This window comes from Phymastichus coffea, unplaced genomic scaffold (genome assembly GCF_024137745.1).
Source record: "Phymastichus coffea isolate CEN01 unplaced genomic scaffold, Cenicafe_Pcof_1.1 PCOF00016, whole genome shotgun sequence".
NCBI lineage: Eukaryota > Metazoa > Arthropoda > Insecta > Hymenoptera > Eulophidae > Phymastichus > Phymastichus coffea.
The window spans coordinates 1859301-1876331 of NW_026706827.1; the positions used below are offsets into that span (position 1 = coordinate 1859301).

Genomic DNA, 17031 nt, shown 5'->3' on the forward strand with positions numbered 1-17031 from the left:
AATTATAGGAAGAAATTTAACAATATATAAATGATGTATTTATTAAAGTTTTCTAATTTTGAGATAATAATGCTCGGTACGTTAAAAAGTAATTTAAAACATTTGGAATGGATAAGTTGTATAGCTTTATGTGACAAAGATAAAAAGGGTTTTTTTGCTCCCAAGAGCGAAATTGTCGCTTTCGCTTCGTGCTTGATCGCCTCTAATATCGTATAGCACAACCTATGTCATTATAAGGGCCAGGTGCCAGGTATAATGCGAGTAACATTGTACAAGTGGAAAAATTAGAGAGAGCTGAAGCAAATAAAAAAAATGACTTTTCTTATTAAAATAAAAATAAACTATTTACTAAATATAGATATTTACATTATACAAAATAATTACATATAACATTTTTGTTTATTTACGTTTAATTTATCATTTATATAATAATGCATGTAATAAAAAAATCTTTAATGAATTCCAAAATAATTATTTAGATAACAGAAATAAATCTATGCAATAAACATTAAAAAACAAAAATGTGCAAAAGATAACATTGTCCTATTTGCGTGCATGTAGGTGTATTTGAACGCAAGTGCATGTGTAGCGGCCTCGCCCAGCTTGCCGTTGCAAGCATCAGGAGGCGCCACGTCTCAGCAACCCGCGCGGCGAGCGCGAATTACAGCGATGAGAATCCGATGTTTATACCAGGAGTATGAAAAACTGAATTTTTCTAGATAGCCGTGATGCCTCTAGGTCTCTTTTATAACCATGGCCGTACTGCTGTCGGCTGTTGTTCCAGTCCATCGTTCCAACGTTTGAATTGTTTTGAAAAAGAGGTTAATAGCAGACTATTGAACTTTGTTGTTTTTTAACAACACACCACTTTACTTTCAACTATCATAAGTGAGAATTCATTCAATATTTATTCAGTTTTAGGTGAACATTTTTTCAGCATCAAAGATCAAGGAATTACGCTTCTTTATATTACTTCTGAAAGTTAGAAAGATATGCAAAAAGGTAATTGTTTATTAGCTATCTTAAGTTCTGAATTTAACAAAAAATTTTCATTCTAGCTTGGGAAACTCTTTCCTAGGAAAAACCAAGTGCTGTGGATGCTGTTGGAGAAAGTTGTAAATTATGTGAACAAATGCAATGTCGTGGGACCGTTGGTTTCGAAGGCAATCCGGATGAAAATGGAGAAAATACCTTGGATGCTTTAATTCTGGACGGGTATAATTATAATACCTTATACGATATAAATATTTTTTTTTTAATTTAAAATTGGAACAATTTATTCTTTTTTACAGAACGATGATGGACATTGGTGCTGTAGGCGGAATCCGCAATGTGAAAGATGCAATCTCAGTTGCTCGTAAAGTTATGGAAAATACAAGACACTCGTTGCTTGGCGGAAGTTTAGCGGCAGACTTTGCTGTTCAAATGGGCGTCAAGAAAGAGAGCTTGCAAACAGACAAGTCGCGTGATATGTGGCAAAAGTGGAAAAATGAAAATAAATGTTAACCTAATTTTTGGGAGGTATTTTTACATAAAAATTGCTGAATTAAGTTTGCGATGGCCCATAGAAAAAATCTATATACATCTTATTATATATATATATATAAGATATTTTAATTTCCACTTTAATAAATTCATGAAATTTTATTGCGACAGAACGTTGAACCAAATCCCTCTAGCAGCTGCGGTCCATATCACCTCGGTGCACAGTTAGATGATCCAAAAGCTAATGCACCAACAACTGACGAAGATAATCACGATACTATTGGCGCTATAGCTCTTGATATCCAAGGTCGCGTTGCTGCTGGGGTGTCAACTAACGGACAAAAGTTTAAAATTCCAGGGAGAATTGGGGATTCAGCAGTTAGTGGTCCTGGTGCTTATGCCGATGGTGAAGTTGGTGCTGCAGCTGCCACTGGTGATGGCGATATTATTATGCGATTTTTGCCAAGGTACTTAAAATTTATTTTTATTAATTAATTTTCTATGCAAATTCATTACAACTTAGTTTTTAAAATAGAAAATATCTTTATAAAATGTCAATATATAAGAATTCTTCGAGAACGATTCAAATTTACATTGATTTTTTTTAACAGAAAGCTATAATAATTTAAGAAAACGATTATTCGCTACAATGATCATAATCAGAGTGATAAGATAATTCTAAAAGATCTTGATAATCCATAGTCGTAGATTTTTAGATTTTAATTATTTTTGATGCTTTGTAATGTAAAAAATAATTAAAAAATATTACAGATTGCTCAAAATAAGTTTTATTGATTTCAGCTATTTATCGGTGGAATTGATGAGACTGGGTGCATCACCAAATGCGGCAACTGAAACGGCAATAAGGAGAATAGCAAAGTACTATCCTAAATTTAGTGGTGCTGTAATTGCACTAAATAAAGCTGGCGAATATGGAGCTAACTGCCACGGATACGACAGTTTCCCATATTATATTACTAACGTTGAAACGGGCGCTGCTAAGGAATTGAATAAACCTTGTATCACTACACACAGCCCTTAAAACTTTTCTGTATCTTTTTGACAAATTGCAGCGTTGTACATACATTTTTCAATAAATTTCTTTAAAGGATTTAAAGGATTTTCTTTAGAAAGACAAGAAAACCTGTCCTCTAACATCTACATGCGTAGAAGAGAGAAAGATTTAAACAAAAGCTGTGCGATAATTATTTAATCATTTGTTATTTCAATGGTGAATACGCCGTCGTAATGTTGCGCTAGATGCGCGTTGATGAAGATATTTTTGGACAGCAACACAAGACGGCTTTGTTTTTGAGTTGATTGTCAAAAAGGTTGACAAGGATTGATAGATTATCCTAATTTCATTCATCCGGTTGAACATTTTTTGCGACTATAGAACGTTTGTTGCCAAAGTGAAAGGTAAGAAAAATTTAATGCATTCCATTCCTCTTTTTGTATTACAACAAAATCGGATGAATATCTTGAAGACCAATATTCTTATAGTCCAATTTGTATTTGTTTATTATAAACTGTAAATGAATGCAAACAATTACTTAAATTTATTATAACCTGCAAAAGGTTTTTATTGCTTTTTAGTGCTTTTTTTTTTAGTATCCTACAAAATCACAAAATATTTAGATCTGTCAAGCAAAATATTAAAAATGAACAACGATGAAATAATATTCTCAAGATATTTCTTCGCAATAAATAAGTAAGTTTTCTCACCGCTAAGCGATTAACTAAAAAATCTAATCAAATCTGTTCAGTGAAATCTTGAAAATTCAATTTACTTTTTTTCTGAGAACGTGCTTTGAACAAATATAAGTGAATATAACGGCTAGAAATTCAATAAAGTTATTTTTTTCTGATAACTTAATGGAAAAGGATAACGTGAAATTTTTAGGATATTTTATTTAGGATATATTTTTGAGTATTGGAAAGCGATAAATGTATAATAAAGCCCATTCAAATTTTTTTTGCAATCTTCATCATACTTACAATGTTTATTGCTTTCCTGTAATTAACATCAACATAAAATTAAAATAAAATCAAATAGAATTGAAAAAAGTATCTTTCTTCATAACAACTTTTGTTTTTTTTGAGTTTCCGTAGACTACTCTCTTTACTCGATCAAAATTAACATTTGAATCAGTCATAAATGTTAACGTAATACGATGGAAGGATAATGAAGTTTGGGGAAAATAAACAATGCTAAATTAAATAGCATTTCAGATTTAATTAATTTCATGTTTTCATGAATATTATTTGCATAGATGCATCAGCCTGAAGATGATGATGTACCAGAACCTGAACCTCCGGCTCACCGTAGGCAACACACGTTGCACGACCCAAATCGAGTTCATGGAGCTCAAAGGTATCAGGCGCCTGCTCGAGATTTACCAGAGAGACCTGCAGGTCTGCACAATCAGTATTACCAGTACAAATGGGAAACCGAGAATGATAGATGGATGTGACTAAGGCCATATGCCATGGACAGAACCCGTGCAGTATGTATTGTTTGTCATATGAATTTTGGTGCAAATATAACAACTGTTAGAGGTCATGAAAGATCACGAAGGCATAGAGAAATAAACATGCCTCATTATGAGATACCAATTGATGATATCCATGATCATCATTTAACAAGAGAAGAGTTTGCAAATGAAGTTGCAACAATAAAGATTTTACTGGCAACTTTTTTTGCCACAGAAGGTATAGCCTACAAAAAAATCAACACCCTCTTGGCATTGATTAAACGGATTTATAGATGTACCCAGGTGCACTACAAGAAGTGAATCTTAGTCGATGGGACATGTCAAAAATCATAAACAACGTGATAGCTCCTGTTCATCAACAAGAATTAGTTCAATTACTGACAGATAATCGGTTCACAGCGTTATACGACGATTCTACAAGCGTCGACAATGATAAACACGGCTGTTTGCTAGTGAGGGTTCCTCATCATAATTCTTATAAAATACTTACGCTAGTATTTGATATAATACGAATTTATCGAAACGACGATGAACATAGCGCTGAAACTGCCGAAGCACTATACAACAACATGACAAATTCTATGTTTGGTCGTCTTTTAGTAGCCAATGAAGCAGACAGAGTAGCTCTTCCTCATGAAAATTTAATGGCACTGGGAAGTGACGGCTGTAACACTATGGTTGGGGTAGCAAACTCAGTTGCACAAAGATTCATCGCTCATTTTCCAGGCTTCCTATCTATCAATTGCCCATGTCATAAAACCGCTTTGTGCGAAAGACATTCTTGTGATGAATTGTTTATTATTCAAGATCTGCTCGTCGATGCGTCTATAATTGGTTTTGTTCATCTAAAAGACTGCACGCACTCAGGGAACAACAAATTCGTCTGAATATGGACATTCATAGATTATTAAGATTTGTCAATTCTCGTTAGCTTACAAAGATACCTGCACTCGAAAGACTTGACGAACAAAGGGTAGCTATCGTTGCCGTATTGGCACAAGAACCAATGAACCAACAGGCAGTATTGCTACGTAATACTCTGGAAACCCCCGCCATCCAGTGTCTTGTAAAATTTTTTATCTTCATTCTTGAAGTTATGGAAGATTTCAATGGATTTATGCAGACCGAAGAGGTCATACTACCAGAAGTCTATGCTAGAATAAACGAGGATTATCGAGATATCTTACTATGTTATATGCACGTCGAAAATATCGAAAATTTAATGGAGATAGACCCAGAACTAGAAGTATTGTTCAGAGCTGAAGATGACATGCAAATAGGAGATGATGCTCGACAGATCGGTACGTTTATTATACAGCTTATTTTTAATGTAATTTTCTTGATGGAAAATAAATTGTTTAGGGCTCTACTAATGATATCGAAAAACCTTGGAAATAGTCCCTATCTATATGCCTCAAAAAATTCTGTGTTTGTGCATTTCCTAAACTGTTTAGCTCTCGAAATATATAAAAAATTCACACTAACTTATTTTATTTTGTAATCATGTTTCATGCTGCTTTCTTGCAGCTCAACAGTTGCCCGCTGAAGACTATCAAAGAGTGATGGGACTTATCCGGAATTATCTTATTCGGCTCGCCACTGAATGGCTGGAGCGACTGGTAATTCCATGGCAGCCGTTCCAATGCGTAGAAGCATTGTCAAAAAACAATGCCCGGTCAATGGAGTACCGTGACGAATATCCGGAAGCCATTCACGACTTGATGATCTTGTTTCCTCGGGCTGTTCCTCTAAATGTCAACGAGCAAACACTTCAAGAACAATACGATCGTTTGCCGCAATACTTAGCAAATATTCATCCAAGGCATCCGTTTGAAATTATGAGAACCGACTATTTTTGGTTTTATGTTGGAAATCTGATTGAGAATGGAGTCAATCCATTTCGAGAAATAGCGGAATTTGCGTTGAATGTCTTAGCAACACCTCACAGCAACGCTCAGCCCGAACGGATATGGAGTTTTGAAAAATACCTGAAAAACAAGTACAGAAACTTGTTGTCACTGACCTCTGTAAAATCGACTTTTTACACGAAGGAACACCTCAAATTACATGAATGTCACAATCAAGTTCATAAATTTGTCCCCAGTCCAGAAATGATTCGTCGCGTTACCTTACGGTTATTCGATAATGGAGCAAACGTACATCCAGTCGACAATGTTTTTGAGGATGTTGATAGTGACAATGAAGGCGAGTTTGACGAAGGAGAAGACGATGAAGATCTCATCGAGGATGTACTTCACTAAAATTATATTCACTATAGAAATAAAAAATGACTAAATAATTATCGCACAGCTTTTGTTTAAATCTTTCTCTTTTCTACGCATGCAGATGTTAGAGGACAGGTTTTCTTGTCTTTCTAAAGAAAACCTTCGCGAGTATGCTTACCCAACCAATAAAAAATAAACATGAAAAAAACTTGCACAAACTCGCAATGAATCGTATGTATATTTGTATCTGGGTATTAATTATTTAATTACAAAACAATAGTACACGAATAACAATGTGAAATCCTTGGATTTTCCTGTCGATGAATCCTTTCATGCAGATCTAAGCAACTGAAATGATAATAATTACAAATTAACAGAATGAATGTAGGGGTACATTATTTTTAAAAAATGATAAAAACTGTCCTTTAAGATCCATGGGTGAACTAAGTGAACTTTGCGTAAAGCTTTTCTGTTGTTTAGTTGAAAGTTCAACATTACATGAATACTTCACTCAGTATGCAGTAGCCTGCAGTAAGTACTCCACTGAAACAATGAAACAAAAATTAATCAGTAAGCGAAATTCCAGCCGTTTGCGAGTTACCAAGAAGTATACGAAATCCATGAACTATTTATACCATAAACGCGTTTCGGAAAATAGTTCATGGATTTCATATACTTCTTGGTAACTCGCAAGCGGCTGGAATTTCAGTTAGTTAGTATATAAGAGACATTAAAGACCAATAATTTATATAGTTAGTATGGGTGTTGAGCGTAAAAATTGTCAATGCATTCGTATATACACATTTGAGAAATTGGTCAAGCCAGCAAATGATTAACATTTTTGATTTAAATAGTCGGCAAGTTCTAACGTAAGTTCTGATGTAAGTTCTCACCCAAGAGCTCATCCTGTACGGTAATTCCGTGAGTCGAAATCCGACCACCAGAACTTAGGTGAGAACTCATGTAAGATCTGACATCAATTCTGATACTATTTCTGATACCAGTTCTGACCCTAGAACTTGCCCTCTAATTTTTAGGAGGGCATACACATGTGAGCAAAAAAATTTTGGACGATAAGCAAACACACCATGGTTCTGGGTGTGCTGTCATTCAGAATTTAAACAATGACAAGCACCTTAACAGCTTTGATGTCTATAAACAGTTACGGCTGATCAATCTTCCATTCACCTACAGTCATCAGCGAGCATAATTTTTTGAAAGCTTTGGGTTGACACATTTCATGGACATATATTTAGTTGTAGCTTTGTATGTTGTTCCTAGAAATTTAAAGAAAATTATAGATAATGATACTCAACAAATGTTGATTTACAAGAAAGAAAACATAGCTTTGACGAATAGCAAACACCATCATGATTCTGAGTGTGCTGTCATGCAGATTGTCTTCCAGCGTGTTAACTTTTGATGATTAGACTACAAAAGTTCATCATGCATATCTTTCTAACTTTCAGAAGTAATATAAAGAAACGTAATTCCTTGATCTTTGATGCTGAAAAAATGTTCACCTAAAACTGAATAAATATTGAATGAATTCTCACTTATGATAGTTGAAAGCAAAGTGGTGTGTTACAAATCATAAAGGATTTTGTGAATTTTTCCATGCCTTCGACCAGAGGAAATTTAAACCTTGAATCCACAGCGATAGCATCTTTTGTTGATAAAACATATGTCAATAAATGCAAGCTCCTTACTGTCTAACACATGATTTTGTAGCATGGATACTAATTTGATATTAATCTTACACTCCTGTACATTGTGGTAGATAATGTGCCTAAAACTTATAGGAAATTCATGACATTCATGGATTCATAATGCATTATTATCAGAATCAAAATAAACATTGTCACCGTTGAATAAGTCCCAGCGTTGAACTGAATAATACACAGAACTTGTACACGTAAAAGCTATTTCACAACTCACAGCATCAAACCGTAAAGATGCCTATTTTTCACTTGATCAAGTGGTGTGAATATTGTAATATTTATTTTGCAAAACTTATTTCAAAAGTCTGCACAAAATTTTGTTGATGATCACTTTCAAATAAGAACATAAAAACTCGCAATGAAAAATCTAACCTTTCATATAACTTACAGAAAAAACGTTACAGATTGCTTAAAAATTATCATCTTGTGTATTTATCAAGTACAACAAATAAAAATCTATGTTAAAAAACAACAAAGTTCAATAGTCTGCTATTAACCTCTTTTTCAAAACAACTCAAACGTTGGAACGATGGACTGGAACAACAGCCAACAGCAGTACGGCCATGGTTATAAAAGAGACCTAGAAGCATCACGGCTATCTAGAAAAATTCAGTTTTTCATACTCCTGGGATAAACATCGGATTCTCATCGCTGGCGCGAAAGCAGACGCTGGTCCCTCGCAGCGACTTCTCTTTACGAGCATCGTCATTCGCTTTCGACGCACAGTGGGGATTGAAAACGGTCTTCACTAAATTCAACTTTCAAGGCGAACCATATGTGGAAATTCGATGAATTTTTTTTTAAACAACTATTGAATGATTCTGCAGAGATCTCTCGAACCCAAATATAGATATTGTTTTTTATCGTCTCTAACTGACTATGAAAGTAAATAAAAGCAGAAATTCGTGGCATAATTAATTTTTTTTACGCTAAAACTAATAGTGATCGATCAAAATGTGGCTTAAAATCTCATCTTCTAACTTCATAGAATACGTGAAAATTTTTTTGACCCAAAATCTAACATGTATTTCTTTTCAAGGTCACTTGAAGGTCAATACTATTTTTTATGTCAAATTTGCGGCTCATTGGATTTCAAACATGCTAAATCACTAACTTAGAGTATAATGTATTCTTTTCTCAAAGTAACTGGAAGGTAGGTACTTTTTTCAATATCATTTGAAGGTCAATACTATTTGTTACGATTAAACGACTATTCTTCGAATTGGAAATATACGACATGACTAATTTGGTGTGCAGGAAATGATTTTCTTCAATGCAACAAACCCACAAACCCATTGTTGCATCATTTTTAGCACATTAATGTGACAAATTCTTTGATATTATAATATATATATATATATATATATATATATATATATATATATATATATATATATATATATATATATATATATATACATATTGCAGGGAGTTGGTTTTAATGAGTAAATAAACTGTGTTTCGAAAAACATTCTTTTTATTTTTTATAAGCGCTTCACATAAATATAATATAATTACATAATATATTCCACTTACAATTTTGGTACAAAGTATATACAGATTTTTTAATATTGATACTGAAACTGATAAACTTATTACGAAAAGTGTAAGTAATTAATATCGCTATTGATTTCTTAAATCATAGAACATCAATATGGAATGTTAAGGAGAAATAACTAGCTTATAAATACAATAATCGATTCGTATTTTTAATCAAATCTTTGAAAATGAAACGATACAAAAATCAACTTATCAAGTAGTAAAATACTACAATTAAACATTATTTAAAATAATAAATGTTGTAATTGTTAAACTATTGTAACAGTGACTCAGCTTCTGTTATGAGTTGCTTTGTTTTTTTTTTAATATTTTTTCTTAAGTTAGATATAATTGGATCAGATGATATTAATAAGTGGTGTATTAAATCTTCATTTTGTAAACATCTAGATACTTGTCTAGTATGTTTTTCTCTAAATAATTTTATTTCCTTATTGTTACTTTCTAACGGTTCCTCTGATAAATTTCCTATGGGACTTGAAAAATATTCCATTATATCTGCTCCGTGGATCAAAATTTTATGTATTAAGGCAGGCATGTAATACCAATTATATTCTTGTACGTAGAGATTGAAAGTATCTAAGCAGTAACTTCTAAACAACTTTTTGTCAACAGCTTTACTGCAAGAAAGCAATTGGAGAACAACATAAAATCGTTTAAGTAATTCTTCATTTAGTCCAGTGATTTTAGATATTTTTTCATAGTTTTCAAAAAATTTCCTTCCACTATTACCATCATTCGTTGAACCAGATCCTTGTTTAACTGTATCTACTAGTAATCCAATTTCATTTCTTATACTTTGCTGTATTTTTTTTTTAGTTGTCTCAAGAATTTCTCTATTACTTTTATTATAATTCCATGTTTTGAAAGGTAACCTATACGCAATATTCAAACAACATTCCATAAAACGAATCCAGGCGTGTAATGTTTGTAATCCATACTGATAGGTATCCTGATTTATTGTTTTTTTTTTAATTAATTCCAAATCGTTCATTTCTGAAGGCTTGGCTTTGCAAACTACACAAACACTACAAGCAGAAGTCTCAGTTAGCATTTGACATATTTTTCCATCTATCATAGTACACAACATATTCTATCGAACTGTATATTTATTATCATCTAGTGTAATTACTGTTGCCTGCAACTTATTTATTTCCGATCTCAGTTTTTCAAAATTTTCTATAACTTTTTCCTTACTTTCTTTTGTGTACTCAAATTTTATTGGTCTACAATATCTAACAGATGAAGTTTTACAATTCTGCCAGACTTCTGTTGTCAAACATCTTTTTGAAAAAGCTTCAAGCTTTAGAGGAACTGCACATATCACAAACAAACTTTGATCAGATTTTTCGATATTTTCAAATTTCTGCTTATACATGTTCAATCCAGAAGTACCATCGAAACCGTACTTTAAAGTTAGCTTTAAATTTCTTTTTTCTGACTTACTAAGACTTCAATTTTTCATGGCATAGCTCCAACAATCGTTCAGTTGTATGATCTAAAAGTCCTTGCAATTCAATTCTAGCAAAAGACTCTGTTATTTCTATTGAAGATTTGGGAGGATAACATTCTTTCTTTGCAGCAGTTAACATTTTATATAGAGGATATGCACTTATTTCTCTTTTAATAGCTTGACTTATAAGAATTTCGTATTGTCCCTTAGTCATTTTTGTGTCCAAAAGCAATGCAAGTGCTTCATTATTTGTATACGTTTTCTTTAAATTTTGTGATTGAGTAGCTTCAAGATTACACTGATAAACCTCTTCTTCTGCATCGAATGAACTATAACCGGGAGCTTTTCTTTTTTTTTCCATTTGATTTTCTTCTTGCTCTGTAACATATTTCCTTCTCTTGGTTATGGCTGTAGTATCATCGCGATCAGGAGCTTTTCTTTTTGTTTTCACTTCATTTTTTGCTGGGACAATAAATGATTGTTTCAACCACGTACCGTTGGTTTCGAAAAATGTTTTATCATTATAAAAAGATGTCTTAAGTCTTCCAGTAAAGACTGGTAGAAAGTATTTATTCAATTTTTGCTTTGTAACGATCTTCTGGATTTCGGTGAGGTGATATTTTCTATTTATGATATCAAATAAATTTTCTGTCGTTCGATCATTCTTTGATAGATTCAAAAATGAAGTACATAATTCTTTGTTGGGAATAAAAATATCTTCCATTTTCAAAAATTGAGAATCCGATGATCGTTTCCTGAAATTAAAAATTTGAATTATGTACTTTACTCACATAAATTTATGAACGTATAAATAAAAACTACATAACCATGATTATCTAATATGGAAGATAATTGTTAAGATACTTACTAAGTATTAATGTTTTTGAGAGTCAATTAATTTAATACGTTATTATCAACCGCATGATTATATCTTACAAAAAGTAAGAACTTGAATTTGAAATACTTATATCACAGGATATCACTGTTTATATTTAATCGTAAAAGTTCTCTTATGATGATATTAGTGCTATTTTCTACTAAAAAAGAATTATCACGAAAAAATGTCAATTACATTTAGTTTTACGAATTTAAAATTTACAATTTCCACGTATACAAAGTTCGATGTGCATAATAATGAATGTGAAAAACAAGAATGTCATTTCTCCCCATTTTGAAAGGATTCACATTACTAATATTCAAAGTTTAATACAAAAATATATAAATACACATTTTTATACAATGTTTCAATAGCAGTTTTGACCCATAAACCTCAAATCCGCAAATCTCAAATCCGCAAGCCCTACAATTTGTGGGTTAAACCTACTAACCCCAAAGTTTGTGGATTATTCGTTAAGATTTTTAGATTTGGGATTCCTAGAGTTAGGGTTTGTGAGGGTTTGTGGATTTGTGGTCTGTGATTTGGAGTTTGGGGGTTGGGGTTTGTGGGTTTGTTGCATTGAAGAAAATCATTTCCTGCACACCAAATTAGTCATGTCGTATATTTCCAATTCGAAGAATAGTCGTTTAATCGTAACAAATAGTATTGACCTTCAAATGATATTGAAAAAAGTACCTACCTTCCAGTTACTTTGAGAAAAGAATACATTATACTCTAAGTTAGTGATTTAGCATGTTTGAAATCCAATGAGCCGCAAATTTGACATAAAAAATAGTATTGACCTTCAAGTGACCTTTAAAAGAAATACATGTTAGATTTTGGGTCAAAAAAATTTTCACGTATTCTATGAAGTTAGAAGATGAGATTTTAAGCCACATTTTGATCGATCACTATTAGTTTTAGCGTAAAAAAAAATTAATTATGCCACGAATTTCTGCTTTTATTTACTTTCATAGTCAGTTAGAGACGATAAAAAACAATATCTATATTTGGGTTCGAGAGATCTCTGCAGAATCATTCAATAGTTGTTTAAAAAAAAATTCATCGAATTTCCACATATGGTTCGCCTTGAAAGTTGAATTTAGTGAAGACCGTTTTCAATCCCCACTGTGCGACGCTGGTTGCCAAGCAGTGCACTCGTCTTGCCTTGGCACTTCGGGCGCTGCTTCGTCGAACAAGCTTTCGGCACGCCTTTCCACGTGTGCGGCACATTAATTAGCTCCCCATGCTCGCATCCCCTCAGCTCTGAGGGATCGAGCATGCCTGTATAAGTTTGCAAATAAGTGTAAATAAATTCTTTTTTGTCATTTACTGAACAACGTGCATCCCAGGCTCTAATTCCCTCTTGCAAGTTGTGTCGTCATCCAAATCTTCGCCTACAACCCTGGAGCGCATAGCGTCTCCACTCCTAGTCACTTGAACCTCAACAGTGGTGACCCCGTGAACAATTTAGAACAGTGATAACTACCCGCGTGTGCGCAAAAATCGCGATTTTTCGTGTGCGGAAAACCTACGGAATTTCGCTCCGCCGTAAATCAGCAGAATTCCTATAGTCGCCGGAGCATTTACTCTTGCGAAGTCTCCGGAGGCTATACAAGTGAGTTTCTAAAAAACTTATACGAGCTCTCAAGACCCAAGAAAACCGAGGAATCTCCTCAAAAAACGCTTCTCATCGTGGTATGTCGGGCGGCCTTGAAGGTGACTCTTCGACGCCGAGAAAACAACAAGAAGCTGAGGATTTCCTCGAACCGCACACCGAAATACCGACGTAGGATAACAGCGTCGATCTTGACGCCACAATCAAAACACCGGCGCTCGACGGATCGCTGTCAAGCAACGACGACGTGCCGACAACGATACAAAATCGAAGGTTAGTCTAACAGGAAAATCTCAGACCTCGCTCGCTCAGTTTCAGCGGAGACGAGGAAATTATCATGAACGGCGTCAACAACGAGCAAAATGACCTTGACGTCTCTGCAATCAAAGCATGTAAAATCTTGCCATTTTGGGAAGAAGAGCCCGAGTTGTGGTTCGCAAAAACAGAGGCGGCTTTTCAGGTAAGCCGCATTCGATCCGACGACTCAAAGTATTATTTGACCATAGGTGCCCTTGATACTTCGGCACTCAGAGAGATCTCTGACATCCTTAAATCCGAGCCCGAGCAAAACAAATATGGAACTCTCAAGGCTCGGCTTATCGAGCGTTTCGGCTCAACCGTCAACAAGAAGCTCGAAACTTTGTTGACGCGCCTCGACCTTGGGGACAAGAAACCATCGCAACTATATAGGCAAATGGTTGATCTTGCAGGAGCGAACGCTACCGAGGATTTACTCAAAGTCAAGTGGCTTGCTTTGCTTCCAAGCCATGCCCAAAGTGTGCTGAGAATCTTCAAGGCCAGCACTATTGACGAACTTTTAGACGCTGCCGATACCATCGTCGAAACACCTATCGCACCTATAGTCGCCGCTGTACACCAGACGGCTGACGCCGCCGCCGTCACAAGCTATGCCTCCGAATTATGTGAAATCAAATCCCTATTCCTCCAACTCATCACATTCACTCGAGACTTGGCACTCAAGGTTTCGGATGTATCAGCAGCACCAGGCCAATCCAGAGCTAACGGCATGCATAGAGGCGCCAATCAACGAGGCCGCTCTAACTCTAGGCCACGGCCGCACACGAACGGAATATGCTATTATCATCACAGGTTCGGCGCTGCCGCGAACCGATGCAATCGCCCCTGCTCCTACGTCGGCCAACAGCAACAGCCTTGACGCAGGGAAACATCTAAAGCTGCTGTCCCCGCAGGCGAAGGTCAGCAGCTCTCTAGTCGCCTCAACCACATCAAGCAACAACGTCAGGGAAAACCGCTTACACATGCTCGACCGTACCTCAGGCTTACGCTTCCTTGTCGATAGCGGCTCTGTAGTCTCGATCATCCCGGCAGTCGGTCAGGGAAAGCCAACAAGCAACGGCATTCATCTCTCTGCAGCAAACGGATCACCCATCACAACGCGTGGACGCAGGACGATCCAGCTTGATTTAGGCCTACGAAGGGCCTTCCCCTGGTCTTTCGTCCGGGCGGACGTCAAATTTCCAATTCTTGGAGCTGACTTCCTCGGATACTACGGCCTGATGCCTGACCTAAAAAGGCGCAAACTTCTTGATGCTACAACGAACCTCGTCGCTCCCGGCAGCATCGAGAACGTTGTAACTCATTCAATCTCAGCAGTTCTTCCGGCTCAACTGGCAACCGCCAGGGAATGCCAAAAGCTCATCGACAGCTTCTTCAAGAAATTCATGGCTAAAGAGGGGCTCATCAAGGGACCGACGGCGAAGACCCAGCATCACATCGTGACCACTGGCCCACCGGTCTTCGCTAAACCTCGCCAAATGCTTGGCGAAAAACTTCAAGCTGCCAAGGCTGAGTACAGTGAGCTGCTTCGTACTGGCATCATCAGGCCATCGAGCAGCCCATACGCCAGCCCTATTCACATGGTGCGATCGTCATCGGGAAAGCTGCGCCCAACGGACGATTATAGGAATCTCAATGCCCAAACAGTTCCAGATCGTTACCCGATTCCGAGAATCAACGACTTGCTCCTGTTGCTTCATGGTAAAAAGATTTTCTCCACGATAGATCTTAAAAAGGCTTACTTTCAGATACCCGTAGCTCCAGAGGACATTCATAAGACGGCAACCACGACCTCGTTTGGTCTTTTCGACTTTGTTGGAATGCCACTTGGGCTGAGAAATGCCACTCAGACGTTCCAGAGATACATGCATGGCATTCTTGGACATCTCAGCTGTGTCTCCGTCTTTATAGACGATATTCTCATCTCATCAAGCAGCATACCAGAGCACATCGAGCACCTGCGTACCGTTCTTGACTTCCTGCTTGAAAACGGTCTCAAAATCCACTGGGAAAAGTGCCAATTCGGCCAACCAGAGGTAAACTTCCTTGGATTTAAACTCAGCGCCGAAGGTTTCCGGCCACCATCAGGAAGAATAGAAACCATCCTCAACATCCCAAAGCCTTCGACAGTACACGAAATGAAAAGCTTCTTGGGAGCAATCAATTACTTTAGGTCACACATTCCTCATACAGCCGAATCGCAAGCGCTGCTGAACGAAAGTGCGAAAAGCACAAAGAAAAAGGATAAAACACTCATCGCATGGATGCCGCAGCTGGAACAGGCATTCGCTGACACAAAACAATCTCTCGCTGATGTCACCTCATCTGCTTTTCTGCACCCCAGCGCGCCCATTTTCCTCACCACCGACGCCTCGGCCACGGCTATAGGCGGATCGCTCGAACAGCTTGTCGATGGTAAGCACAGGCCTGTAGGTTTCTTTTCCCGCAAGCTCTCAGCCGCCGAGCGCAATTACAGCCCATACGACCGCGAGCTGCGGGCAGTTTTTGCAACGCTGAAAAACTTCGCTCACGTCCTGGAAGGCAAGGAGTTTACTATCAGGACCGACCACAAGCCGCTCACAAAGGCCTTCTTACAGCGTCCTGAAAAGGCATCGCCGAGACAGCTACATCAGTTAGACTACATAGGCCAATTCTGCGCGACGATCGTTTATATCCCTGGTGATGAAAACGTCGTCGCTGATGCGCTGTCAAGAATCTGCGCAATCGACATGCCCACCAGGCTCAGCGCGCAGAGTATCAGCGAAGCGCAGGCAGCCTACCAAGATCCACCGGCCCACGAGAATGAGTCAACACGCGGTCTACAGAGGCTTGAGATTGAAGGACATCGTCTGCTCTGCGAAGTCTCAACCGGAACGGTACGCCCGTACCTACCACCCGCCCTTAGAAGAACAGCTTTCGACGTCATCCACGGCCCCGCTCATCCGAGTGGCAGAGAAACGGCACGGAAGCTCCGCGAGAAGTATTTCTGGCCTGGCATTCGGAGAGACGCGCTCACCTGGTCGCGTGAGTGTATTCCATGCCAGCGCGCCAAAATCCATCGCCACACGCGCAACCAACCGAGCAGCATTGACGTGCCCGAAACACGATTCAACCACGTGCACATGGATCTCATTACCATGCCGCTCGTTAGTGAGTACAGGTATTGTTTAACCTTAATCGACAGATTCACGCGATGGCCGCAAGCAATTCCGCTAAAAGGTATCACGGCGGAAGAGGTTGCTGCTGCGTTCTACTCCGGCTGGATATCAACATTTGGCACAC

At 37.1% G+C, this 17031-nt stretch overlaps 1 pseudogene; it reads left to right on the forward strand.

Annotated features, from left to right (window-relative positions):
- Nucleotides 1-992: 992 nt before the first annotated feature.
- On the forward strand, nt 993-6241 carry LOC131675110 (N(4)-(Beta-N-acetylglucosaminyl)-L-asparaginase-like; annotated as a pseudogene).
- Nucleotides 6242-17031: the final 10790 nt, after the last annotated feature.